The 25,930-nt window shown below is 46.1% G+C and overlaps 1 protein-coding gene across 18 annotated transcripts in view; it reads left to right on the top strand.

The window, feature by feature from the left end:
• The window catches only part of SMARCD3 (SWI/SNF related BAF chromatin remodeling complex subunit D3), a 290,614-nt gene that overhangs the window by 84,586 nt on the left and 180,098 nt on the right, over positions 1 to 25,930 (top strand). For 4 of the 18 annotated variants that reach the window (XM_075917552.1, XM_075917541.1, XM_075917550.1 and 1 more), the window contains one exon: positions 18,192 to 18,285. The exons of 12 other annotated variants lie outside the window; for them this stretch is intronic. The gene's annotated coding sequence lies outside the window, so the exon portion shown is untranslated. Of the gene's footprint in view, positions 1 to 1,939; positions 2,738 to 18,191; positions 18,286 to 25,930 lie in introns of those variants that run through there. 2 more of the 18 variants (XM_075917544.1, XM_075917554.1) reach the window with 2 other exon arrangements.

Here is a 25,930-nt window from a genome sequence, read left to right as displayed (position 1 = left end):
CAATAGACTACGTCTAGACTGGCATGATTTTCCGCAAATGCTTTTAACGGAAGAGTTTTTCCATTAAAAGCATTTGCGGAAAAGTGTTTAGATTGGCATGGACACATTTGCGCAAAAGTACTTTTTGCGGAAAAGCATCCATGCCAATCTAGACGTGGTTTTGCGCAAGAAAACTCCGATCGCCATTTTCGCCATCGGGGCTTTTTTGCACAAAACACTTTTTAGCTGTCTACACTGGCCCTCTTGCACAAATACATTTGTGCAAGAGGGCTTTTTCCCGAACGGGAGCAGCATAGTATTTGCACAAGAACACTGACAATCTTACATTAGATCGTCAGTGTTCTTGCGGAAATTCAAGCAGCCAGTGTAGACAGCTGGCAAGTTTTTCCGCAAAAGCACCTGCTTTTGCGGAAAAACTTGCCAGTCTAGATGCAGCCTATAATACATTATAAAGAAATTATTTTCTTGTCTGCACTGGGATTTCAGCTATCAAATTGTGTAGCTATAGTTGTGCAAACCCCTGGTGTAGATATTGTTTCATTGGTGCACTGTGACTTGTTTTAGTGCAGCTTTTCTCTGGCTTCAAGATCTGACAGGACCGCTTCTGCTTCCTATACCTCTTTATTCCCCACTCCATTAATGAAGCTGTGGCTTTTTTTTCTTTTCTTCTCTAACTTGTACACCTGCCCCAGTGACCCAATTGCTACCTGCTTGTTTATCTCCCTCACCTTCACTCTCATCTCCTTCCTTCCTTCCTTCCTTCCTTCCTTGTTCTTCTGAATTCACTTTCCCTTGGCATCATAAGCACAGTTTAGTCTTCCCTATCATAAAAAGTAGGTCTAGTTCTTACCTGCCTCCTCAACCATTATCCCATCTCCCTGTCTTCACCTACATACGTGAATGTGCTATTTGCAATTGTTGCCTTGATCTCTGCCAGTCTCAGCGGTTTATTATCGCCATAGTATTTGAGTCCCATCCATGTAAAACCAATGGCAATAAGAAAGTATCTCGCCTTCGATTGGGGTAAAAGCTCTTGCTGGGATGTTTTTTTCTTTTATTTTGTTTGCTTGCTTTGTTAGTCTGGGTGGTGTTTGAGTATGTGAAGGTATCAATATTCTGAGTGTCCTTCTTGCTATAGTAAAACGCTTTTTTGAAGAGGAAGGTTTTGCAGTGTTTCCTGAAGATTGTCAGACTTTCCATTCACCTGATCTTGTTTGAACATATGCTCCAGAGCTAGAGCCCCTCAAATGAGAGAGCTTTGCTCCACACACTTTTACACACTGTGTCCTCAGCTTCCCCACTCACCCTGTTCTTGACCGTCTTCCAATCTGGCTTCTACCCTGGCCACTCCACCCAAATTACTTTCACTAATTTCCTCTTCTTGGCCAATCTCAAGGCCTGTACTCCATCTTCATCTCCCTTGACTACTTGCTGGTCTTTGACATCAATGATCACACTCTGCCAGGGGCAGCCCATCCTTATAAGCGAACTAGGCGGTCGCTTAGAGTGCCAAGTTAAATGGGGAGACAAATGGTGGCGCAATATCATTGAGGGGTTTGGAGGTGGGGGCGCCGATTGCATGGTTCGCCTAGGGCACCGGTTGCTGGCAGCTAGTCTAGAGCTGCCCCTGCTGACTTTGCTTCTTTAAATTGGGTCATTCACAGACTTTCTGTCTCCTATCTTACAGTTCTCTCTCTCCATATTTTTTTCAATGTCCTATTTGGTGAGTCCTCTTCTGTCCTTCTCTGTGTGCATCTCCCAAGACTTTATTGCTGTTCCTCTCCTTTTCTCTCTCTACACACTATTTCTGGGTGCTCTTATGCATAAGCATGGCCTTAATTACCATCTTTGTGCTGATCATCTTCTCTAGTGATCAGCCATCTGTGGTGGGGAGAGGGCAGGGCAGGGGTGGGAAGGGTGGGACTAGGGCAACGGGAATGGACAGGCTCCCTCCTCCCACCCAATTTCCCCCGGCCTGGTACTCTCAGGTCAGATTGAGCAACTGCTTTGTCCGGGGATAACATGCAGGCCTGTAGTTTGAGAACCCTAATCTAACTCTAGCCAATTCTTGTACGGCCTCTCAAAGATCCAGCTTTTTTTGCTGGTACATCCTGCCAAAGTTCTTGTCAAAGCAACTGTCATGTAACATTTGATTTCTGTAATCTCTTCCTTTCTGGCCTTGATGCTGACAACCCAGTTCTCATTATGTTAATTCAAAATGCTGCTGAGAGGTTTATCTTCATGTCCTATTGTTCTCACCTATTCACCCTCTTTTTGTGTGTGTCCCCCTTCATTGGTTCCCCCTTGTCCACCTCTTCAAACACAACTGTCTTCTGATTATTTACTATTTGAATGATTGTAGCATCTAACCCTAACCACACTGTGCTAGGTGCTGCATGGCTCAATACAACAGGGTGCCTCTGTCCCAAGAAGTTGATAATGTCAGTGTAGGACAAGAGAGAAAAGATGGATGCAGATAGATGGAGGAGTACAAGGAACCAATTAAATAATATTGGTGATAAGCAGTGGTAGGGATGTAAAAGGTGAATCAGTTACCTGGGAGCATTATGCTGACCGGAATGCTTACTGTGTAACAATTGGACAGCCAATGGAGACAGGCTGGAACAATCCTGGGCTGAGTCCAGCCAGTAGGGAGGGCCACTCTTCTGTTGGGCCAGCGGGATGCTGACTGCGTGGGAGAACGGGGCAAGGCCAAAGCCACTCTGACTCAGCCCAGGTGGGTTGGCAGGGGCCCAGCCCCTGCTGCCTGCCAACGATTAACCAGTTAAAACATTATAATTTTAGTTGTTTAACCAGTTAACTATTTAAACAGTTATTTACATCCTTAGGAAGCAGCCACAGCACACCAAGTTCTTTTGTCAGCATCAAGGCAAATGATGTTGTTTTATGTAAGCCTGACCCTCATTGGACTCCTCCCTCTCCATCAAATCAAATTACTTATTGCAATGTTATTGATACAGCTTTGATTATCTGCTTTTCTCATAAGGATCTTTGTGTTTTTTGCCATGCTGTGCATGGAAGCTCTCCACATTAACATTTGTAAGTCCACCTCCTTTCCCTCCTTAGAGTCCTCCTTAAAATGTGTTCCTGCTATGATGCCTTTTAATCATTACTAGTGTCCGGTTTTGGCTAGGCACAGAGACTGTTAATTTATGCAAACATATCCATCTGTTATCTTGTTCCCTTGACCAACTTCCACACCATATATGTCTGCTTATCAGTATGTCATAAAATTAGGTTTTCAGTGCTCTGGGGGCAAGGATTCTTTATTTCATTCATCTGTACAGTAGCTAGCACAATGTACCAGAGTCTCCAGTCACGACTACTATATAAATAAATAAGAAGGATAACTAAAGGCTAACAATAGAGTGTGGTGTTAGAAGGATTTGTATAAGGAGGGGGATGTTTAATATATTAATCTGGAAAAGGAGGTGAGCCCTGCTTTTTCTAATCTGCAGATTTTGCCACAGAATTCTACATATAATGTTGGGTTCTAAATTAACTGAAAGAACCATTCAGGAAAAAGGCCTGGATATCACAAAATACCCCACAAAGATAGAATGTTAGCATGGGTAAGACCTGGAATGAAGGATTAATGGCATGCTCTCACCTGGAATATGGTGTTTGGTTTTGGTTATCCTGCCTACAAAAAAGGAGCAGAAAGAGAGGAGGCTCAGAGATAGGTGTTAACAATGAGAAGCCTGAAAAACTTCTCTGTGAATAGAATGAAAAGATGAGGACTGTTTATGCAGAATGTGAAATAAAGGGAACAAGACAAGGATATAGAATCATAGAAGCGTGGGACTGTAAGGGCCCTCAATAAGATCATCTAGTTCAGTCTCCTGCAGGATAACAAACCGTACATGGAAGTAAATCAGGCATGATTCTTACCTTTTCTCATAGTATAGGTCAATAAAACTGAAAGGCAATAGGTTTAAAACTGAGACCAATCAATCATTTTCTCCAGCATGGAACTCTCCTGTGGAACTCACTGCCACAGTATGTCATTTAGCCTAAGAGCATAATAGAGTTTTTAAAAGGATGTGACATTTACACAGTTAATGAGAATATAAAACTACGTTCAATAGGGCAATCTTTTTTACAAAGGATATACATTTTCCTTCAGAAGATAAGCCAACCTCAGACTCGCAGAGGCTATGAAGAAACTTCCCCTTTGGATAAATTATTTCATATCTCCAATGCAGCACACCTTGCGTCTTCCCTGAAACATTAGATCTCAACCACTCTCAGAGATAGGATGTTTGAGAGGATGGATCACTGCTTTGCTCTTTATGGCAATTCCTGAACTGGGTTACTAGACAAACAGAAACTCAGGGTACATACTAGGCAAGTCAAGAAAAACTATAAACAAAACTGTTTGGGAGAAACCAAAGTAGTTTAAAAAAAAAAAAAAAAAAAAAGAGAGAGTGAAAATTGGGAGCTCTTATAAAGAGATTAGTAGATGGCCAAAACCCCAGGGCTACTTCTACACTGGCAGCTTCTTGCACAATAATTGTTTTGTGGAAGAGTTCTTGCGCAAAAAGTCTTCACCAAGAGCGCGTCTACACTGGCATGTGCTTTTGCGCAGGAGCGTCTATGGCAGCGCGGATGCTCTCTTGCACAAGAGAGCTCTGATAGCCATTTTAGTCATATGAATTTCTTGCACAAGAAATTCATGTTGCCTGTCTACACTGCCCTCTTGCGCAAGAGCTCAAGAGCTCTTGTGCAAGAGGGCTTATTCCTCGTGGGGAGAGGAATAACTCTTCCGGAAGAAGCCCTGTTTTCCGACACTAGACTGTGAATTTACTTGCGCAAGAACATGCGTGCAGTGTAGACACCCATCAAGTTTTTGCGCAAGAACAGCTGTTCTTGTGCAAGAAGCTGCCAGTGTAGACATAGCCCATGAATCCACAAGCAAGCAAGAACAACTTTGGCTAAAAGCCCGTTCTGTTCAATTGTGAATTGAAGGCAGTAATTAGAAATTAAACAAATATAGAAGATTACAAATGGGAACAATGGGGAAAATACATAGAAATCACCAGAACTTATAAAGTATAGAAAATTGATTAAGATGAGGGCAGAAGGGAAAAATCCATGGCTGGCAGGCTTAAGGACAATAAGAATGAGAAGTCCTGTGGTACCTTATAGACTAACAGATTTATTGGAGCAGAAGCTTTCATGGGCAAAGACCCACTTCGTCAGATGCATGTAGTGGAAATTCCAGAAGCAGGTATAAATATACAGGCATAAGAAAAGAGTTCCAATCAAGAGTAAGTTTAGAGATAATAAGGTCACTTCAGTCAGGGAGTATGAGGCCCACTTCTAGCAGCTAGTGTGGAGGTGTGAATACCAGGAGAGGAGAAACTGCTTTTGTAGTTGGCTAGCCATTCACACTCTTTGTTTAATCCTAAAATGATAGATACTGTCAAATTTGCAGATGAATTGTAGCTCTGCAGTTTCTCCTTGAAGTCTGTTTTTAAAGTTTTTTCTTGTTGTAGGATGGCCACTTTTAAATCTGCTACTGTGTCCAGGGAGACTGAAGTGTTCTCCTACAGGTTTTTGGAGAACTGATATCTGATTTGTGTCCTTTAATTCTCTTACGTAGGGACAGTCTAGTTTTGCTGATGCCTGTGGCAGAGGGGCATTGCTGGCACATGGTGGCATATATTACATTGGTAGATGTGCAGGTGAATGAACCCATGATGGTGTGGCTGATCTGGTTAGGTCCTGTAATGGTGTTGCCGCTGGTGTAGATATGCGGGCAGAGTTGGCACCAAGGTTTGTTGCAGGGATTGGTTCCTGAGTTAGAGTTACTGTGATGTGATGTATAGTTGCTGGTGAGAATTTGCTTCAGGTTGGCAGGTTGTCTGTGGGCAAGGACTGGCCTACCTCCCAAGGTCTGTGGAAAGTGAGGGGTCATTGTCCAGGATGGGTTGTAGATCATTGATGATACATTGGAGAGGTTTTAGCTGGGGACTGTAGGTGATTGACAGTGGTGTTCTGTTATTTTCTTTGTTGGGCTTGTCTTGTGGGGTCCTAGAGGAAATTTGGGTAAAGGAAGTGGTTGTGATCTGGGGCAGGGGATTGGGGTGCAGGGTCCAGGAGGGGTTATGGGTGCAGGAGAAGATTCTGCCCTGGGGGAGGGGATGCAGGGAGTTGTGACCTGGGAAAAAGGGGTGCAGAGGTTTTGGGTGGTGGCTTGGAGTAGGGGAATGAGGTGCAGGGTTGGGGAGGGGCTTATAGGTGGAGGAGGGGCATGTAGGAGGTAGTGCAGGATCTGTGAGGAAGTTGTGACTTGGAGAAAGAAGGAAGAGGGGGTACAGAGAGTTTGGGTGGTGACCCGGAGTAGGAGGAGGTGGTGGCTTGGGAGAGGTAGTTGGGGAGAGAGTGAGAGTGGGGTGCTAGAGGCTGGGTCTGGCTGGGAGGCACTTACTTAGGTGGCTTCCAGCCTGCAGAAACTGGAGGCAGGCTTTCTGCCTGTCTGCTGCAATCCCAGTCTATTCCACATGGCCCTGCTCCGGGCATGGGAGAGGGAGTGAGGCTTCATGCACTGCCCCTGCTCCCAGCAATATTTCTTGGCTCCTATTGGCTGGGAACTGGCCAATGATAGCTGAGAGGTTTTGCTGGGGGTGGGGGCAGTGCACAAAGCCTCCTCCTCCCTCCCCAACATCCAGAGCAGAGAGCAGCAAGCCGCTTCAATTGTGAGCTGCTCTGTGCCTAAAAGTCCTGGTGGGGCAGCTGTGGGCTAGATCTGGGGACTTGGTGGGCTGGATTCGGTCCGCAGGCTGCATCTTGCCCACCCCTGGACTAGATGATCTGTTGGTTCTTTCTTGCCTTAAAGTGTATGAATAAAATTGAGAAGTAGGATATGTCTAGACTGTAGAGCTTTTCTGGGATACCTCTGGGAAATGTCCGCTTTTTCTGAACAATTTCCAAAAAAGCGGATGCATTCTTTTGCCATCCCGTAATCCTCATTGTATGAGGATGAAGGGATGCGGTAAAAGAGGAGGTTTTTCTGAAATTTGGCCCTGTATAGATGGGCCACATTTTGGAAAAGCCTCTCTGACTTTTCTTTGCAGTCTAGACATAGCCGTAGAATTGGCACTGGGCCCTTCAATTATGGGGACTTGAGCTATGTGAATAATTCTGTCATAATCCACAGAAATGCAGTAGCTCACCAACATTTCAGTTTCAACAGACATTATTATTAGTAGTAGTTGAGGTGTTATTAGAGGAGGTTTTGGAACAAATTGATAAACTTAACAGTAACAAGTCACCGGGACCAGATGGCATTCACCCAAGACTTCTGAAAGAACTCAGATATGAAATTGCAAAACTATTAACTGGTTTGAAACCTATCCTTTAAATGAGCTTCTGTACTTAATGACTGCGGGATAGCTAATGTGGTGCCAAATTTTCAAAAGGGCTCTAGAGGTGATCCTGGCAATTACAAACCAGTAAGTCTAATGACAGTACGAGGCAAATTAGTTGAAACTATAGTAAAAATAAAATTGTCAGACACACAGATGAAGATAATTTGTTGGGGGAAAGTCATCATGGTTTGTGTAACGAGAAATCATGCCTTAGGAATCTACTAGAGTTCTGTGAGGAGATCAATAAACATGTTGACTAGGGGAAGCCAGTGGATATAGTGTACTTAGATTTCCAGAAAACCTTTGACAGGGTCCCTCACCAAAGTCTCTAAAGTAAGTTGTCCTGTGATAAGAGGGAAGGTCCTTTTATGGATTGATAACTGGTTAAAAGTTAGTGATAGAGATGTAGCCGTGTTAGTCTGGGGTAGCTGAAGCAAAATGCAGGACAATGTAGCACTTTAAAGACTAACAAGATGGTTTATTAGATGATGAGCTTTCGTGGGCCAGACCCACTTCCTCAGATCAAATAGTGGAAGAAAGTAGTCACAACCATATATACCAAAGGATACAATTAAAAAAATGAACAAATATGAAAAGGACAAATCACATTGCAGAACAAGAGGGGGATGCGGGGGGGGGGGGGGGGAGGAAGGAAGGTAAGTGTCTGTGAATTGATGATATTAGAGGTAGGGAGAGTGGGATGTTTGTGAGTTAATGGTATTAGAGGTGATAATTGGGGAAACTATTTTGGTAATGGGTGAGATAGTTCAAATGTTTGTTGAGTCCTTTTTGGAAAGTGTCGAATTTTTAACATGAATGACAGTTCAGAGGATTCCCTTTCAAGTGCAGATGTAAAAGGTCTTTGTAGCAGAATGCAGGTGGTTAAGTCATTGAGAGAGTGTCCTTTCTGGTTAAAATGGCAAGAAACTGTTTTCTCTTTGTGATCTTGTCTGATATCTGTTTTGTGGGCATTAACACAACACATTATCAATAAACTACAGCCTATATTGGAATAGGATACCATACTCAAAGAGGCTCTGGGAGACAGACCCATAGTCTCCTATAGACAACCACCTAACCTCAAGATGATTCTTACCAACCACCACAGGACATACCACGCTAATACCAACCCTGGTACCTTCCCTTGCAACAAACCCCGTTGCCAGCTTTGTCCACATATTCATTCTGCTGATACCATTATTGGACCTAACCAAGTGAGTTATAAGATCAAGAACACATATTCCTGCGCATCCAGAAATATAATCTATGCTATCATGTGCCGAAAGTGTCCGTCTGCTATGTACATTGGACAAACATCTCAGACACTCGCCAAAGGATTAATGCCCACAAAACAGATATCAGACAAGATCACAAAGAGAAAACAGTTTCTTGCCATTTTAACCAGAAAGGACACTCTCTCAATGACTTAACCACCTGCATTCTGCTACAAAGACCTTTTACATCTGCACTTGAAAGGGAATCCTCTGAACTGTCATTCATGTTAAAATTCGACACTTTCCAAAAAGGACTCAACAAACATTTGAACTATCTCACCCATTACCAAAATAGTTTCCCCAATTATCACCTCTAATACCATTAACTCACAAACATCCCACTCTCCCTACCTCTAATATCATCAATTCACAGACACTTACCTTCCTTCCTCCCCCCCACCCTGCATCCCTCTCCTGTTCTGCAATGTGATTTGTCCTTTTCATATTTGTTCATTTTTTTTAATTGTATCCTTTGGTATATATGGTTGTGACTACTTTCTTCCACTATTTGATCTGAGGAAGTGGGTCTGGCCCACGAAAGCTCATCATCTAATAAACCATCTTGTTAGTCTTTAAAGTGCTACATTGTCCTGCATTTTGGTTAAAAGTTAGGAAACAAAGAGTAGGAATACATGGTCAGTTTTCAGAATGGAGAGAGGTAACAAGTAGTGTCTTCCAAGGCCTATGCTAGGACTAATTCTGTTCAGTTTATATATAAATGATCTGGAGAAAGGGGTAAACAGTGAGGTGGCATAATTTTCAGATGATACGAAACTGCTCAAGATAGTTAAGACCAAAGCAGACTGTGACGAGCATCAAAAAGATCTCACCAAACTAAGTGATTGGGCAACAAAATGGCAAATGAAATTTAATGTTGATAAATGTAAAGTAATGCACATTGGAAAAAATAAACCCAACTATACATACAATGTGATTCGGACTAATTTGTCTACAACTACTCAAGAGGGAGATCTTGGAGTCATTGTGACTAGTTTTCTGAATACATCCACTCAGTGTGCAGTATCAGTCAAAAAAGCAATAGAATGTTAGGAATCATTAAAAAAGGGATAGAGAATAAGACATGGAATATCTTATTGCCTCTGTATATAACCATTATACACCCACATCTTGAATACTGTGTAAAGATGTGGTCGCATCATCTCAAAAAAGGTATATTGACATTTGAAAAAGGGTCAACAAAAATGATGAGGGGTTTGGAAAGGGTCCCATATGAAGAGAGGTTAAAAAGACTTGGACTTTTCAGCTTAGAAAAAGAGGAGTTATGGGGGATATGATAGAGGTCTATAAAATCATGACTGGTGTGGAAAATGTGAATAAGGAAAAGTTATTTACTTGTTTCCATAACCTAAGAACTAGGAGTCATCAAATGAAATTAATAGGCAGCAGGTTTAAAACACACAAAAGGAAGTTTTTCTTTACACAACACACAGTCAACCTGTGGAACTCCCTGATGTTGTGAAGACCACGACTTTAACAGGGTTTAAAAAAGAACTAGATAAATGTATGGAGATTAGGTCCATCAATGGCTATTAGCCTGAATGTGTAGGAATGGTGTCCCTAGCTTCTGTTTGTCAGAGGCTGGAAAAGGATGACAGAAGAGGGATCACATGATGATTACCTGTTCTGTTCACTCCCCCTGGGACATCTGGCAGAGGCCACTCTTGGGAAGATAGGATACTGGGCAAGATGAACCTTTAGACTGACCCAGTATTGCCCTTCTTATGTTCTTATGTAGTTTAGTCACTCTGAGGTGCTAGGAGCTGTTGTATCTGATGTCCTTCTGAGTAGGCAGACAGGCAGTATGTTAATTGCTCACTGTTTTGTTGTGCTGATTTTCTTTGTAATGCTAAGAGCTCTTATATATGAATTGTTGTATCACTAACAGGCTCCCCATTAAAGAGTTGGGGTACCATTACATTAGGCACTGTACACACACATCACAAAAGATGGTCACTTCCTCAAAAAGTGTTCTGTCTAGGGATCCACTTACAATCCTATAAACAGTGTTTTTATGCATGGAAGATTTTAGCTTGTGCTGCCCAATATGCACTGATGGGTGGAGTCTGCAGCAAATACCACAGCTGTGGAATCCTGGAATACTTGATCCCTGATTCTAGGGCATGGGATAGTGCAGGGAACTGAAGTACTAGCTGCTTTCTGGAAATCAGTGAAGTGAGATACGCTAAAGAGTAGGAGTTGAAGCATTGAAATGTCTTCTTGTCAGCTCTGTCCTAGACATTAGAGAAGGTAATATCTGTTAGGTGACATTTATAGTCACCTGGAAGGAGAGAAGAGGCTGTAAACGATTATTTACAGTAATTTTTCCTGTACTTGTTCCAGGCCAATTTTAAATGTTTCTGTAAATTGGGTTTTCATCGCTTCCTTAGGAGATGTTGCACTGACAGATACATCTTAACAAAAGTCAGGATTCCCTAATATACAGTTTAAATTTACATTCTTAATGTCATCCTATTACTTCCAGGGATACCATTGCATCTCACCCAAGAACACTGATTTTCTAACTTTTTTTTTTTTTTCTCGTGACCCAGTTGAAGAAAATTGTTGATGCCTCTGTCCCAACATAATTTGACCAGAGTGTTGGTTCTGGGGTAGGGCTGAGGATGATAGCTTTGGAGTGTAGGAGGGGGCTCTGGCTTTGGGGGTGTCAGCGCTGTGTCAGGAGGGGCTTACCTTGAGTGGCTCCCAGTCAGCAGTGTAACACGGGTGTTAAGGCAGGCTTCCTGCTTCTCTTGGCACCGCAGACCATGCTGCACCCCAGAAATAGCCAGCAGCAGTGGGAGTACAGAACTAGTGTTTGGGGCAGAGGCAGTGCACGGAATAGGGATGTTAAGAAGCATGTAATTTGTTAATCATGTAGTCTGCAAACATTTTGTCATCTACATGATTATTTGATAAGGGTTAGCACTGCAAGCACTTGCTCCTGGCTTGTGCCTGGTCTAGCAACTACCTCCACTACGGCATTCAAAATAGAATAATAAAATATTAGGACTGGAAGGGACCTTGAGAGGTCATCGAGTCCAGTCCCCTGCCCTCATTGCAGGACCCAGTACTATCTAGACCATCCCTGATAGACATTTATCTAACCTGCTCTTAAATATCTCCAGAGATGGAGATTCCACAACTTCCCTAGGCAACTTAGTCCAGTGTTTAACCACCTTGACAGTTAGGAAGTTTTTTCAAATGTCCAACCTAAACTTCCCTTGCTGCAGTTTAAGCCCATTGCTTCTTGTTTTATTTTGCGTGATTGCCTATGTCCATTTGAATGAGGTGTGCACGCACCATGTGCACGGTATCCCAGAGCATTTTTTCCCTAGTGGTACCCATCAGGCTGGCAGGTCACCCCTGGAATGGCGCCGCTATAGCAGAGCATAAATACCCCTGCTGGTACTTCCCCTCCTCACTTCCTTGTTACCGCCTGTGACCGCTGCTCTCATGCAGTTCCTAGTGCATGTTGTTTGTTCGCCTGTTAGCAGTTCTTTTATTGTTTTTCAAGTAGTTGTAATTGTTAGGTACTTAGTTAAGTGTTTGTAGTTCTTATCTCTCCCCTTTGGGGGAGGGGAATGCCAGGCCCGTGCGGCTTTAAACCTTGTGCATCCTGTGCAAAACCAACGCCTAAGGGAGACCCCCACGATGCTTCCCACCTCGCAGACTCTTGTAAAATTTGTAGAAGTTTTAAGCCGTGTACTAAGCGGGAAAGAGATTCCCACTTAAAACTGCTGCTCATGGAGTCGGCTCTCCAACCAGCACTGTCTCGAGAGGTCATGGTGCGCAGTGCACCAATGTTGTTGCGGGAAGTACAACCGGGCCCCTCCTGTACCGGGGCACCGAAGACGGCAGCACCGAGGCACCGGTCACAGTCCCCAGCTCCGAAGAGGAAGAAGGACTGTAGGGGAAGGTCATTGGGTCGTAAGACCCATGTAGGCTGGCACCATCTACATTCCCTGTGCCCAGACTTCTCCAGAGCAAGTCGTGTCGGTGCACAGAGGAGGAGTGATGACCTGCCTTGTGCTCAGAGCCCGGGTCCAATCCCCACATACTGGCCATCCACTCCGCAGCCCACAAGCTCATTGAGCTGACGGCCTTGCCGCTGTCGCCCCTGCACTCAGAGGGGTCTTCGCCTTTGGCACTGGGGGCCATGGTGGCACCGGTTGTGGTGCCTACGCCAGTAGCCTGGTTGGCACCAGCAACTTTGACGGCACCAGCATTGATGCCAACGCCAACATTGGTCAAAGCGTCGACACCTGCAGTGGGGGCATCGGCAGATCCCCAGGACGTGCGAGGGGATCACATGGCACCGGTAGTTGTTGCCTGTTCTCAGGGCGCACGTCTGGTGCCAGTATTGTGTGTCTTGTCAGCACCGCAGGCCCTGGCACTGCTGCCGGCACCGCCAGCACTGGTGCAATTTGCAGCCCCCACTCCCAGTTGGGTGCAGCAGCTGCCCGGCATCGGAGTTCCAGCACCACTGTTAATGTTCCAGCACCACCGTTCCCAGACAAACCCATGTAGGGAAGCCGGAGTCCATGTCTAGATATAGGCCTAGTCTTCCTTCCAGGCACTCCTCCATGGCACCGCCCTGGTCTGCTTTGGACTATTCCTCTGAGTCTGAAGCAGAGTCGCTGTGCTTGGGGGGGCTCATCTAGGATTTTGTCCCGGTACCACTCATATTCTCAGCACCGACTGGTGCCGAAAGATTTTCAGCAGACGTGGCCCCTGCAGGCTCAACCACCCTCGCCGTTTTAGACGCCCTGGGAATATCATCAGTGGCAGGGCCCAATGCCGCCCTCTTGAGCATCCAGTGTCTCCCATTGGAGGAGCACTCCGTCTGCCTTGATGTCGAGAGCTCCTCCGTCCTCTAGGGTAGACACTCCACAGAGGCAGGAGGCATTAGGGGAAGTACCCCCACTGGCTACCCTGCAACCCACTTGTGCGGAACCCCCGCAGGTGACCCACTCTCCAGAGGTGGTGGAAGACCCTGGGTCCATTAGGGAATCCTCATCGTCATCCCTCCTTGATGAGGCCCTGGCAGACCCAGCCCCGTCCATGCCAGTGATGGACGCTAGGACGCATCAAGAGTTGCTCTGTAGGCTGGCAGCTAATCTGGGGGTACCAGCGGAGCCAGTGGCCAAGGACTCTGATCCAATGGTCGACAACCTCATTGCGGATGCCCCTGCTAAGTAGGCCCCACCTCTAAATAAGACAGTGGCTAAGATCACAAATGCCTTGTGGCAAACTCCAGGGTCTATAACCTCCACCCTTAAGGGGGTTGAGAAGAGATACTTTGTTCCGCAGTCGGGGCATGAGCACCTCTACTCTCATCCAGTTCCAGGTTTGCTGGTGGTCCAGGCAGCCGCTCAGAAGTAGAGGCAGGGGCAGCCTGGACCTATGCCTAAGGCCAGGGAGCCCAAGCGCCTTGACTTGCTGGGCGCAAGGTCTATGCGCCAGTTGCACATTGCCAACTAGCAGGCGATGCTCAGTCACTATGCCTATAACACATCTCAGGCGATGGATAAGTTCCGGGACAGGCTGCTCACGGATGCTAGGCAGGAGTTTGCGGCTATGACTACAGATGGGAGGACCATAGTGTGTACGGCCCTACAAGCCTCCCTGGATGCGATGGATTCGGCAGCCACGACCATGGCCTCTGGTGTGGTCATGCATCAGAGCGCCTGGTTGCAGGTGTCAGGGATACTGCCGGATGTGCAGTCTAAGACCTGCCCTTTGATGGGAAAGCCCTTTTTTCCGAACACATGGACTCCAAGCTGCATAGTCTGAAGGACACAAGGGCTATGCTTAGGTCACTAGGTATTCACACTCCAGCACCTCCAAGGAGGCAGCTACCTATTAGGCAGCCGGGGAGGTCACAGTTCCAGCCTTCTTGGCCGGACCAGTTGAGGCGTCGTCCTTGCGGTTCGAGTGGGGGTATAAGTAATGTGGCAGGTATCACTTCCACCCATAATAGGTGACGTCGCCTGCGGGCTGACGCAGATAGGAGCGCCAGTCAGCCCTCTACCCAGCAGTCTAAGCAGCTATTTTGAAAGTGCGCCCGAGGACCGTGTACCAGCCCCCGATATCACCCCATCTTTTGGGGACAGGTTGTTCCATTTTTCCTGAGCCTGGGCACACATCACGTCCGACAAGTGGGTGCTGGGCTTGGTAAGGATGGGTTACTCCATCCCCTTTCTGAGCTCCCCACCTTCCCTTCCCCTCTCCCAGTCCCTTTTCAGGGCCCCAGCTCATGAGGCCCTCCTCCATCAGGAGGTCCTCTTGCTCATGGAAAAGGGAGCGGTGGAAAGGGTCCCGTCCCATTGGGAGGGCAGGGGGTTCTATTCCCATTATTTTATTATCCCCAAGCCCAAGGGAGAACTTTGTCCTATCCTGGACCTCGGAAACCTCAATAAAGCTATAAAAAAGGCAAGGTTCAGGATGGTGACCCTGGCCTCCATTATTCTGGCTCTAGAAATAGGGGATTGGTATGCGGTCCTCGACTTGAAGGACATTTATTTTCACGTGGCCATACGGCCAAGTCACAGGAGATTTCTCCTTTTTTTTTTTTTTAAGTGGCCCACAGCCACTATCCGTTCACTGTGCTCCCCTTTGGACTCTCCACTGCCCCCAGAGTCTTTACAAAATGAATGGCGGTGATGGTGGCCTTTCTCAGGAGGCATGGGGTCCAAGTATTTCTATACCTAGATGATTGGCTCATTCATGGGCGGTCCAGGGAACAAGTTGTAGCGCATATAGTCTTTACAAGGACCATCTTCGGAAAGCTCAGGCTTATGTTAAACGAGGAGAAGTCGCTGCTAACCCCCTCGCAGGACATAGAGTTTGTCGGGGCCTACATAGATGCCAAAAAGGGGCAAGCGTATTTCCCCAGGGCCAGTTTCCAAACTATGGCTGCCATGGTGTGCGTCCTAACGCTGTCCCCACTCACAATGACTGGGAATTGCATGAAACTTCTTGGACATATGGAAGCCTGCCAGGTTGAGTCTCAGAGTGCTGCAGGGTTGGCTGGCAACATCTTTCAACCAGTCCAGAGCACATTGGGACACCATCCTGACAGTGCCTCCAGAAGTGATTGCCTCCCTGCAATGGTGGCCTTGGGAGGACAAAGTGTGCAAAGGGGTGCCTTTTCGGGTGGAGATTCCCTTGGTCAGACTAATAACCGATGCCTCCAACGAGGGTTGGGGGTGCACATTTGGAGCGCCACAGGACACAAGAGTTATGGGCTCCCCACGAGAAGGCCCTACATATAAATGTCAGGGAATTGAGGGCTGTCAGGATGGCGGGCAAGGTCTTCCTGACTACTCTCTGAGGGAAATCTGTATTGGTGTTGCTAGACAACATGGCAGCAGTGTTTTATATAAACAAGTGTGGGGGGAGGGGCTCGGTCTTCTCCCTTTGCCACGAAGTGGTTCTCTTGGAGATTTGCATAGCCCACAATATTCAGCTCCAGGCGGCATACTTGCCAGGTTGCAAGAACACGCTGGCAGACTCACTGAGCAGGTCCTTCAGAGCCCACGAGTGGTGCTTGAAGGATGCCACCCTTCTACCTCTCTTCCAGAAGTGGGGTCATCCCCAGATGGACCTGTTTGCCACAGAGGCGATAGGAAGTGTCCCCAATACATCTCATTCCTGGGCCTAGGAGTGGAGTTGAAAGGGGATGCCTTGGTCGCTCCTTGGCCGTGGGGCCTAGTGTATGCTTGTTCCCCGGGCTCTAAACAAGATCAGGCAGTCCAAATCTTGGGTCATCCTGATAGCCCCCCCGTGTGAGCTCTTAGCCACGTGTCCACTTAAGTACCTGTTGTTTAAGGTGGCATTCATAGTAGCCATTACCTCAGCGCGCAGGGTGTTGGAGCTTTTGGCTCTGACCGTGGAACCGTCCTATTTAGTGTTTTCAGCCGATACGGTCAGACTATGCCCCCACCCAGCATTCCTCCCCAAGGTGGTGTCATCATTCCACATGTCCCAGGACATTTATTTACCTGTTTTCTTCCCAAAACCTCACCACTCCTCTAGGGAGTAGACCCTGCATTCTCTCGACGCAAAAAGAGCCTTGGCTTTTTATTTAAACAGAACAAAGCATTTTCACAAATCTTCTCAGCTGTTTATTTCTTTTGCGGAAAGGATGAAGGGGTTTCTAGTGTCGGCCCAAAGGCTGTCCACTTGGATCTCCTCATGTATCAGGGAGTGTTACGTTATGGCACACAAAGAGCTGCCCCAGATCAGGGCGCACTCTACTAGAGCGCAGGCGTCCTCTGTAGCTTCTGTGGTGCAGGTGTCGATCATTGATATTTGTAGAGCGGCCATGTGGTCCTCCTTCTACACGTTTGGTGCACATTATGCCATTACCCAGCAAGCCAGAAGTGACACTGCCCTGGAATCTGCGGTACTCAGTTCAGTTCTGTAAATAGGACAATAAGGGGAGAAGGTTTATGCATGTGTGGGCAATGTTGCTACCTCAGTTGAGTACTTTGCGTTCAATAAAGTTAGATGGTTATGTTGCTTATCTACTAGTGACTTGTTTCTCTCAGGAATGTCTGTGACCCCGCCTTCTTTGGGTTCAGCTGGGGAATCACCTCATTCGAATCACTCGAAGAAAAAACTGTTACTTACCTGTAACTGTTGTTCTTCAAGATGTGTTGCTCATGTCCATTCATTTTCCCCCCCCACCCCCCCTTCATCGGAGTCTCCGGCAAGAAAGAACTGAGGAGGAGGAGGAGCGCCGGCAGGGGTATTTCTGCTCCACTATTGCGGTGCCACTCCAAGGAGTGACCTGCCGGCCCGATGGGTACTGCTAGGGGAAAAAAAGCTCCGGGATACCGTGCACATAACGTGTGCACACCTCATTCTAATAGACATGAGCAACACATATCGAAGAACAACAATTATAGGTAAATAACCATTTTTTCTATCCTCAGAGGCCAAGAACAACAATTTTTCTCCCTCCTCCTTGTGACACCCGTTTAGATACTTGAAAACGACTATCATGTCCCCCCTCAGTCTTCTCCTTTCCAAACTAAACAAGCCCAGTTTTTTCATTCTTCCTTCATAGGTCATGTTCTCTAGACCTTTAATCATTCTTGTTGCTCTTCTCTGGACCTTCTCCAGTTTCTCCACATCTTTCTTGAAATATGGTGCCCAGAACTGGACACAATACTCCAACTGAGGCCTACTCAGCACAGAGCAGAGCAGAAGAATGACCGGCTCAGTAGCTCCAGGACCTGGCACAAGATAGGACTGAGCCAGGCTGCCTGCCTGCAAGCTCCTAAATTACTTTTTCATGCAGAGCTTCAGTGAGGGTAGCTCCCCAGACCCGGTGCGAGCGAGGAATGAGCCAGGTTGCTGGCCAGCCCTCTGAAAAATGTAGTGGCAGAGCTATGGGGGATGAGTTGGGGAGGGGATGTGTGTAGTGTGTAGCATTAATGGATAAGCTTTTGCTTATCAGTTAATTGTTTAACCAACTACACTATTACATCCTTAGCTTGGAGGGGGCAGTACAGTACAAGGAAGAGAACTGGCAGCATGTAACCTCTAGAAGAAGAAGGCCAACTCAGGTATCCCCTATTCCTCTAGAGGTAAGTAACTGCTTTCAGGCTTTCTTCACAGGCACTGCGGTGGAGAATGCTTTGGCAGGGACCTCTCAGGGAAGACATCAGAAGGGAACACCGTCTACGGGAAGGCATGGGATGTGTAGTCCTAGGGATGGGGGTTCCACAAGTCCTCCCACCCCCCCAAATAAGAAGACGGGTGGTGGTGGTCAGGGACTCCCTCCTAAGAGGGACTGAGTCATCCATCTGCCATCCAGACCTGGAATGTCGAGAAGTGTGCTGCTTACCAGGAGCTCGAATTCAGGATGTGACCGAGAGTCTTCCGAAAGTGATTAAACCTTTGGATCACTTACCCCTTCCTGCTTCTCCATGTAGGAACTAACAATATGGCCAAGAATGACCTTGAGCAGGTCACTGCAGATTATATAGCACTGAGAAGAAGGATCAAGGAATTTGAAGCGCAAGTGGTGTACTCGTCCATCCTCCCTGTTGAAGGAAAAGGTCCAGGTTGGGATCGTCAAATTGAGGAAGTAAATGCGTGGTTGCACAGGTGGTGTCGGAGAGAGGGCTTTGGTTTCTTCGACCATGGGACTCTGTTCCTGGCACAAGGATTATTAGGAAGAGATGGGATCCATCTAACCATGAGAGGAAAGAGCATCTTTGCGGGCAGGCTTGCAAACCTAGTGAGGAGGGCTTTAAACTAGGTTCATTGGGGGACTGTGATCAAAGCCCTGAGGGAAGTTGGGAAGTCAGATACCGGGAAGAAACACAAGGAGGAACAAGCAATAAAGGAGGATCCCTGATTTGAATGGAGAAGATAGGCAATCAACTGGTTATTTAAGGTGTTTGTACACAAATGCAAGAAGCCTGGGAAACAAACAGGAAGAATTAGAAGCTCTGGCCCAGTCAAAGAACTATGATTTGATTGGAATAACGGAGACTTGGTGGGATGACTCGCATGACTGGAGCACTATCATGGAAGGGTATAAACTCTTCAGAAAGAACAGGCGGGGGAGAAAAGGAGGAGTTGCATTGTATGTAAGAGAGCAGAGTGATTGCTCGGAGCTCCAGTATATAGAGGGAGAAAACCCTATTGAGAGTCTATGGGTTAATTTTAGAGGTGTAAGCAACAGGGGTAATGTTGTGGTTGGTGTCTGTTATAGACCACCGGATTAGATGGATGAAGTAGATGAGGCTTTCTTCAGACAACTGAGAGAACCTTCCAGATCACAGGCCCTGGTTCTCATGGGGGACTTTAATCACACTGACATTTGTTGGGAGACCAATACAACAGGACACAGACAATCCAGGAAGTTTTTGGAGAATGTTGGGGATAACTTCTTGGTACAAATGCTGAAGGAACCGACTAGGGGCCATGCGCAACTTGACCTATTGCTCACAAACAGGGAGGAATTAGTAGGAGAAGCAGAGGTGGGTGACAACCTGGGAAGCAGTGATCATAATATGGTAGATTTCAGGATCCTGACCAAAGGAAGAAAGGAGAGTAGCAAAATACATACCCTGCACTTCAGAAAAGCAGACTTCGACATCCTCAGAGAACTGATGGGCAGGATTCTCTGGGATGCTTACATGAAGGGAGAAAGGAGTCCAGGAGAGCTGTCAGTATTTTAAAGAAGCCTTAATAAACGCACAGGAAGAAACCACCCTGATGCTCAGTAAGAAAAGCAGATATGGTAGGCGACCAGATTAAGCTCACCAAGGACTTCCCTGGTAAGCCAAACACAAAAAGGAAGCTTACCAGAAGTGGAAACTTAGACAGATGACTAGGGAGGAGTATAAATATATTGCTTGAGAATGCAGGGGAGTTATCAGGAAGGCGAAATTCAAAATGATTTGGACAAATTGGAGAAATGGTCCGACGTAAACACGACGAAGTTTAATAATGACAAATGCAGAGTGCTCCACTTAGGAAGGAACAATCAGTTTCACACGTACAGAATGAGAAGCAACTGTCTAGGAAGGAGTACAGCAGAAAGGGATGTAGGGTTTATAGTGGACCACAAGCTAAATACAAGTCAACAGTGTGATGCTGTTGCAAAAAAAGCAAACATGATTTAGGATGCATTAACAGGTGTGTTGCGAGCAAGACACGAGAACTCATTCTCCTGCTATACTCTGTGCTGATTAGGGCCTCTGTTGGAGTATTGTGTCCAGTTCTGGGTACCACATCTCAAGAAAGATGTGGAGAAATTGGAGGAGGTCCAGAGAAGAGCAACAAGAAAGATTAAAGGTCTAGAGAACATGACCTATGAAGGAAGACTGAAAGAATTGGGCTTGTTTAGTTCGGAAAAGAGAAGATTGAGAGGGGACATGATAGCGGTTTTCAGGTATCTAAAAGGGTGTTAGAAGGAGGAGGGAGAAAAATTGTTCTTCCAGGCCTCTGAGGATAGAACAAGAAGAAATGAGCTTAAACTGCAGCAAGGGAGGTTTAGGTTGGACATTAGAAAAAAGTTTCTAACTGTCAGGGTGGTTAAACACTGGAATAAATTGCCAAGGGAGGTTGTGGAATCTCCATCTCTGGAGATATTTAAGAGTAGGTTAGATAAATATCGACCAGGGATGGTCTGGACAGTACTGGATCCTGCCACAAGAGGTCTATGACTCGATGACCTCTCGAGGTCCCTTCCAGTCCTAGTATTCTATGAAAGTGCAATTGAAATTGCAGCTAGCAAAGGATGTGAATCAATCATAGAACCATAGAGCTGGAAGAGACCTCAGAAGGACATCAAGTCCAGCCCCCTGCCCGAGGCAGTACAATCCCAACTAAATCAACCCAGCCAGGGTTTTGTCAAGCCGAGACTTAAAAATCTCTAAGGATGGAGACTCCACTACTTCCCTAGGTAACCCATTCCAGTGCTTCATCACCCTCCTAGTGAAATAGTTTTTCCTAATATCCAACCTGGACTCTCCCACCACAACTTGAGATCATTGTTCCTTCTTCTGCTATCCGCCACTACTGAGAACAGCCTTTCTTGTGTAAATTACATGGCCATGAGATAAGAGGGAAGGTCCTTTCTTGGATTGAGAACTGGTTAAAAGACAGGAAACAAAGGGTAGGAATAAATGGTAAATTTTCAGAGTGGAGAGGGGTAACTAGTGGTATACCCCAAGGGTCAGTCCTGGGACCAATCCTTTTCAACTAATTCATAAATGATCTGGAGAAAGGGGTAAGGAGTGAGGTAGTAAAGTTTGCAGATGATACAAAACTGTTTAGGATGGTCAAGACAGAAGCAGACTGTGAGGGACTCCAAGAAGATCTCACCAAACTGAGTGATTGGGCAACAAAATGGCAAATGAAATATAATGTGGATAAGTGTAAAGTAATGCACATCGGGAAAAATAACCCCAAGTATACGTACAGTATGATGGGGGCTAATTTGGCTACGACAAATCAGGAAAGAGATCTTGGAGTTATCATGGACAGTTCTCTGAAAACTTCCACACAGTGTGCAGCGGCGGTCAAAAAGGCAAATAGGATGCTAGGAATTATTAGGAAAGGGATAGAAAATAAGACACAGAATATCTTACTGCCCCTGTATAAAACTATGGTACGCCCACGTCTTGAATACTGTGTTCAGATGTGGTCTCCTCACCTCAAAAAAGATATTTTGGCCTTGGAAAGGGTTCAGAAAAGGGCAACTAAAATGATTAGGGGTTTCGAACGGGTCCCATATGAGGAGAGGTTAAAGCGACTGGACTTTTCAGTTTAGAAAAGAGGAGACTGAGGGGGGATATGATAGAGGTATATAAAATCATGAGTGGTGTGGAGAGGGCGGATAAAGAAAAGTTATTTATTAGTTCCCTAAATAGAAGAACTAGAGGACACCAAATGAAATTAATTGGGAGCAGGTTTAAAACTAATAAAAGAAAGTTCTTCACACAGCATGTAGTCAACCTGTGGAACTCCTTGCCAGAGGAGGCTGTGAAGGCTAGGACTATAAGGGTATGTCTACACTACCCCGCTAGTTCGAACTAGCGGGGTAATGTAGGCATACCGCACTTGCAAATGAAGCCCGGGATTTGAATTTCCCGGGCTTCATTTGCATAAGCGGGGAGCCGCCATTTTTAAATCCCCGCTGCTTCGAACCCCGTGCAGCGCGGCTACACGGGGCTCGAACTAGGTAGTTCGGACTAGGGTGCCTATTCCGAACTACCGGTACACCTCATTTCACGAGGAGTAACGGTAGTTCGGAATAGGAACCTAGTCCGAACTACCTAGTTCGAGCCCCGTGTAGCCGCGCTGCACGGGGTTCGAAGCAGCGGGGATTTAAAAATGGCGGCTCCCCGCTTATGCAAATGAAGCCCGGGAAATTCAAATCCCGGGCTTCATTTGCAAGTGCGGTATGCCTACATTACCCTCCTAGTTCGAACTAGGAGGGTAGTGTAGACATACCCTAATAGAGTTTAAAGAGAAGCTAGATAATTTCATGGAGGTTAGGTCCATAAAAGGCTATTAGCCAGGGGATAAAATGGTGTCCTTGGCCTCTGTCTGTCAGAGGCTGGAGCGGGATGGCAGGAGACAAATCGCTTGATCGTTGTCTTCAGTCCACCCTCTCGGGGGCACCTGGTGCTGGCCACTGTCGGCAGACAGGATACTGGGCTAGATGGACCTTTGGTCTGACCCAGTACGGCCGTTCTCATGTTCTTATGTTCTCCAGCCTCTTTGGGACCTCCCTTCAGGAAGTTGAAGGCTGTTATCAAATCCCCCCTCACTCTTCTTAGCTTCTGCAGACTAAACAGACCCAACTCCCTCAGTCTCTTTTCGTAGGTCATATGCTCCAGCCCCCTAATAATTTTCGTTGCCCTCCACTGGACCCTCTCCAATGTGTCCACATTCTTTTTGAGTGGGGGGCCCAGAACTGCACACAATACTCCAGATGTTGCCTCACAAGAGCCCAATAAAGAGGAATAATCACATCGCTGAATCTGCTGGCAATGCTCCTCGTAATGCAACCTAATATGCCATTAGCCTTCTTGGCTACAAGGACACACTGTTGACTCATATCCAGCTTCTCATCCACTGTAATCCCCAGATTTTCTGCAGAACTACTACTTAGCTGGTTGGTCCCCAGCCTGTAACAATGCTTGGGATTCTTCCATCCCATGTGCAGGACTCTGCACTTGTCCTTATTGAACCTCATCAGATTTCTTGTGGCCCAATCCTCCAATTTGTCTAAGTCACTCTGGAACCTATCTCTGCCCTCGAGTGTATCTACCTCTCCCCTTAGCTTAGTGTCATCTGCAAACTTGCTGAGGGTGCAATCTATCCCCTTATCCAGGTCATTAATAAAGATATTGAACAAAACCAGTCCTAGAACCGAACGTTGGGGCACTCCGCTAGAAACCGACCGCCATCCTGACATCAAGTCGTTGATCACTACCCGCTGGTCCCGACCTTCTAGCCATCTTTCTATCCATCTTACTGTCCATTTATCCTTAACTTGCTGGCAAGAATATTGTGGGAGGCTGTATCAAAAGCCTTGCTAAAGTCAAGGTATATCACAACCAGTAACTCACCCATGTCTACAGAGCCAGTTACCTCATCATAGAAGCTAATGAGATTGGTCAGGTACGACTTGCCCTTCATGAATCCATGCTAACTATTCTTGATCACTTTCCCCTTTTCCTAGTGCCTCAAAATGGATTCCTGAAGGATCCCTTTCATGATTTTTCTGGGGACTGAGGTAAAGTTGACTGGCCTATAGTTCCCTGGATCGTCCTTCTTCCCTTTTTTGAAAATAGGCACTACATTTGCCTTTTTCAAAGCATCTGGGATCTCTCCAGATCTCCAAGACTTTTCAAAGATAATTGCCAAAGGCTCCTCAATGACACTTGCCAACTCTCTCAGTACCCTTGGATGCATTAAGTCCGGACCCATGGATTTGTGTTCTAACCTGTTCTGTACCCACCATGGGCTGTTCATCTTCATCCCATCTTGTATCACTTAGCGCATTAGTCTGGGAGCAGATCTTGTCCATGAAGACAGAGGTAAAGAAAGCATTGAGTACTTCAGCTTTCCCCTCATCATCTGTCACTAGGTTACCTCCTTCATCGAGTGGGGGCCCCACACCCTCTCTGATCACATTCTTTTTGCTAATATGCCTGTAGAAACCTTTCTTTTTATTCTTCACATCTGTTGCCAGTCACAATTCCCATTGCACTTTCACCTTCCTGATAACCCCCCGGCATTCTCGAGCTATACATTTATAGCTCTCTATGGTCATTTGTCCAAGGTTCCGCTTTTTGTAAGCTCCCTTTTTGTGCTTAAATTCACCAAGGATTCCCCCTGTAAGCCAATTAGTCTCCTACCATGTTTGCTTCTCTTACTACACATCGGGATGGTTTATTTCTGTGCCTTCAATAAGGCTTCTTTAAAATACTGCCATCTCTCCTGGACTCCTTTTCCCTTCATGTAAGCATCTCAGGGGATTCTACCCATTAGGTCTCTGAGGGAGTCAAAGTCTGCTTTTCTGAAGTCCAAGGTGTGTATTTTACTACTCTCTTTTCTTCCTTTGGTTAGGATCCTGATATCTACCATCTCATGATCACTGCTTCCCAGGTTGTCTTGAAGGAGAACAAGATAGGTTTCTATAGCCATGTTAGCAATAAGAGAGTGATCAAAGAGTGTGTGGGGCTCTTTCTGGATGAGGGAGGTACCCTAGTGACAGATGATGTGGGAAAAGTTGAAATACTCAATGCTTTCTTTGCCTCTGTCTTCACAGACAAGATCAGCTCCCAGAGTAATGCACTAGGCAACGCAGTATGGGAAGGAGGTGGGCAGCCTTTGGTGGAGAAAGAACAGGCTAAGAACTATTTAGAAAAGCTAAACAATACACAGATCCATTGTTCCGGATTTAATGAATCTGAGGTTACTAAGGGAGTTGGCAAATGTCATTGTAGTGCCTTTGGCCATTATCTTTGAGATGATTGGGAAAAGGCAAATGTAGTGTCACCTTTAAAAAAGGGAAGAAGAACAGTCTAGGGAACTACAGACCAGTCAACCTTACCTCCGTCCCCAGAAAAATCATGGAGGGGACCTTCAAGGATTCCATTTTGGAGCCCTTGGAAGAGGGGAACGTGATCAGGAATATTCCGCATAGATTCACCAAGGGCAAGTTATGCCTGACCAATCTGATTAGCTTCTATGATGAGGTAACTGGCTCTGTGGATATGGGAAAGTCAGTGGATGTGAAACACCTTGACTTTAGCAAACTTTTGATACAGTCTCCCAATCCATACTCCCTTAAATTGGCCAGCAAGTTAAGGGAGTATGGATTGGATAAATAGACTGTAAGTTGGATAAAAAACTGGCTAGACTGTTGGGCCCAAGAGGTCCCAACAATGGCTCGATGTCAGGTTGGCGGTCGGTTTCTAGTGGAGTGCCTCTAGGATCAGTTCTAGGACCCGATTTATTCAACATCTTTATTAATGACCTGGATGTGAGGATGGATTGCACCCTCAGCAAGTTTGCAGATGACACTAAGCTAGACTGAGAGGGAGAGACGCTGGAGGGCAGGGTTTGGGTCCCGAGTGACCTAGACAGATTAAGCCATGAGGAATCCTGTGGCACCTTATAGACTAACAGATTTATTGGAGCATAAACTTTCGTGGGCAAAGACCTACTTCATCAGATGCATCTGACGAAGTGGGT

Source organism: Pelodiscus sinensis, unplaced genomic scaffold (assembly GCF_049634645.1).
Source record: "Pelodiscus sinensis isolate JC-2024 unplaced genomic scaffold, ASM4963464v1 ctg63, whole genome shotgun sequence".
NCBI lineage: Eukaryota > Metazoa > Chordata > Testudines > Trionychidae > Pelodiscus > Pelodiscus sinensis.
The sequence above is the reverse complement of the archived record's forward strand: the minus strand, read 5'-3'. Positions and strand labels throughout refer to the sequence as shown.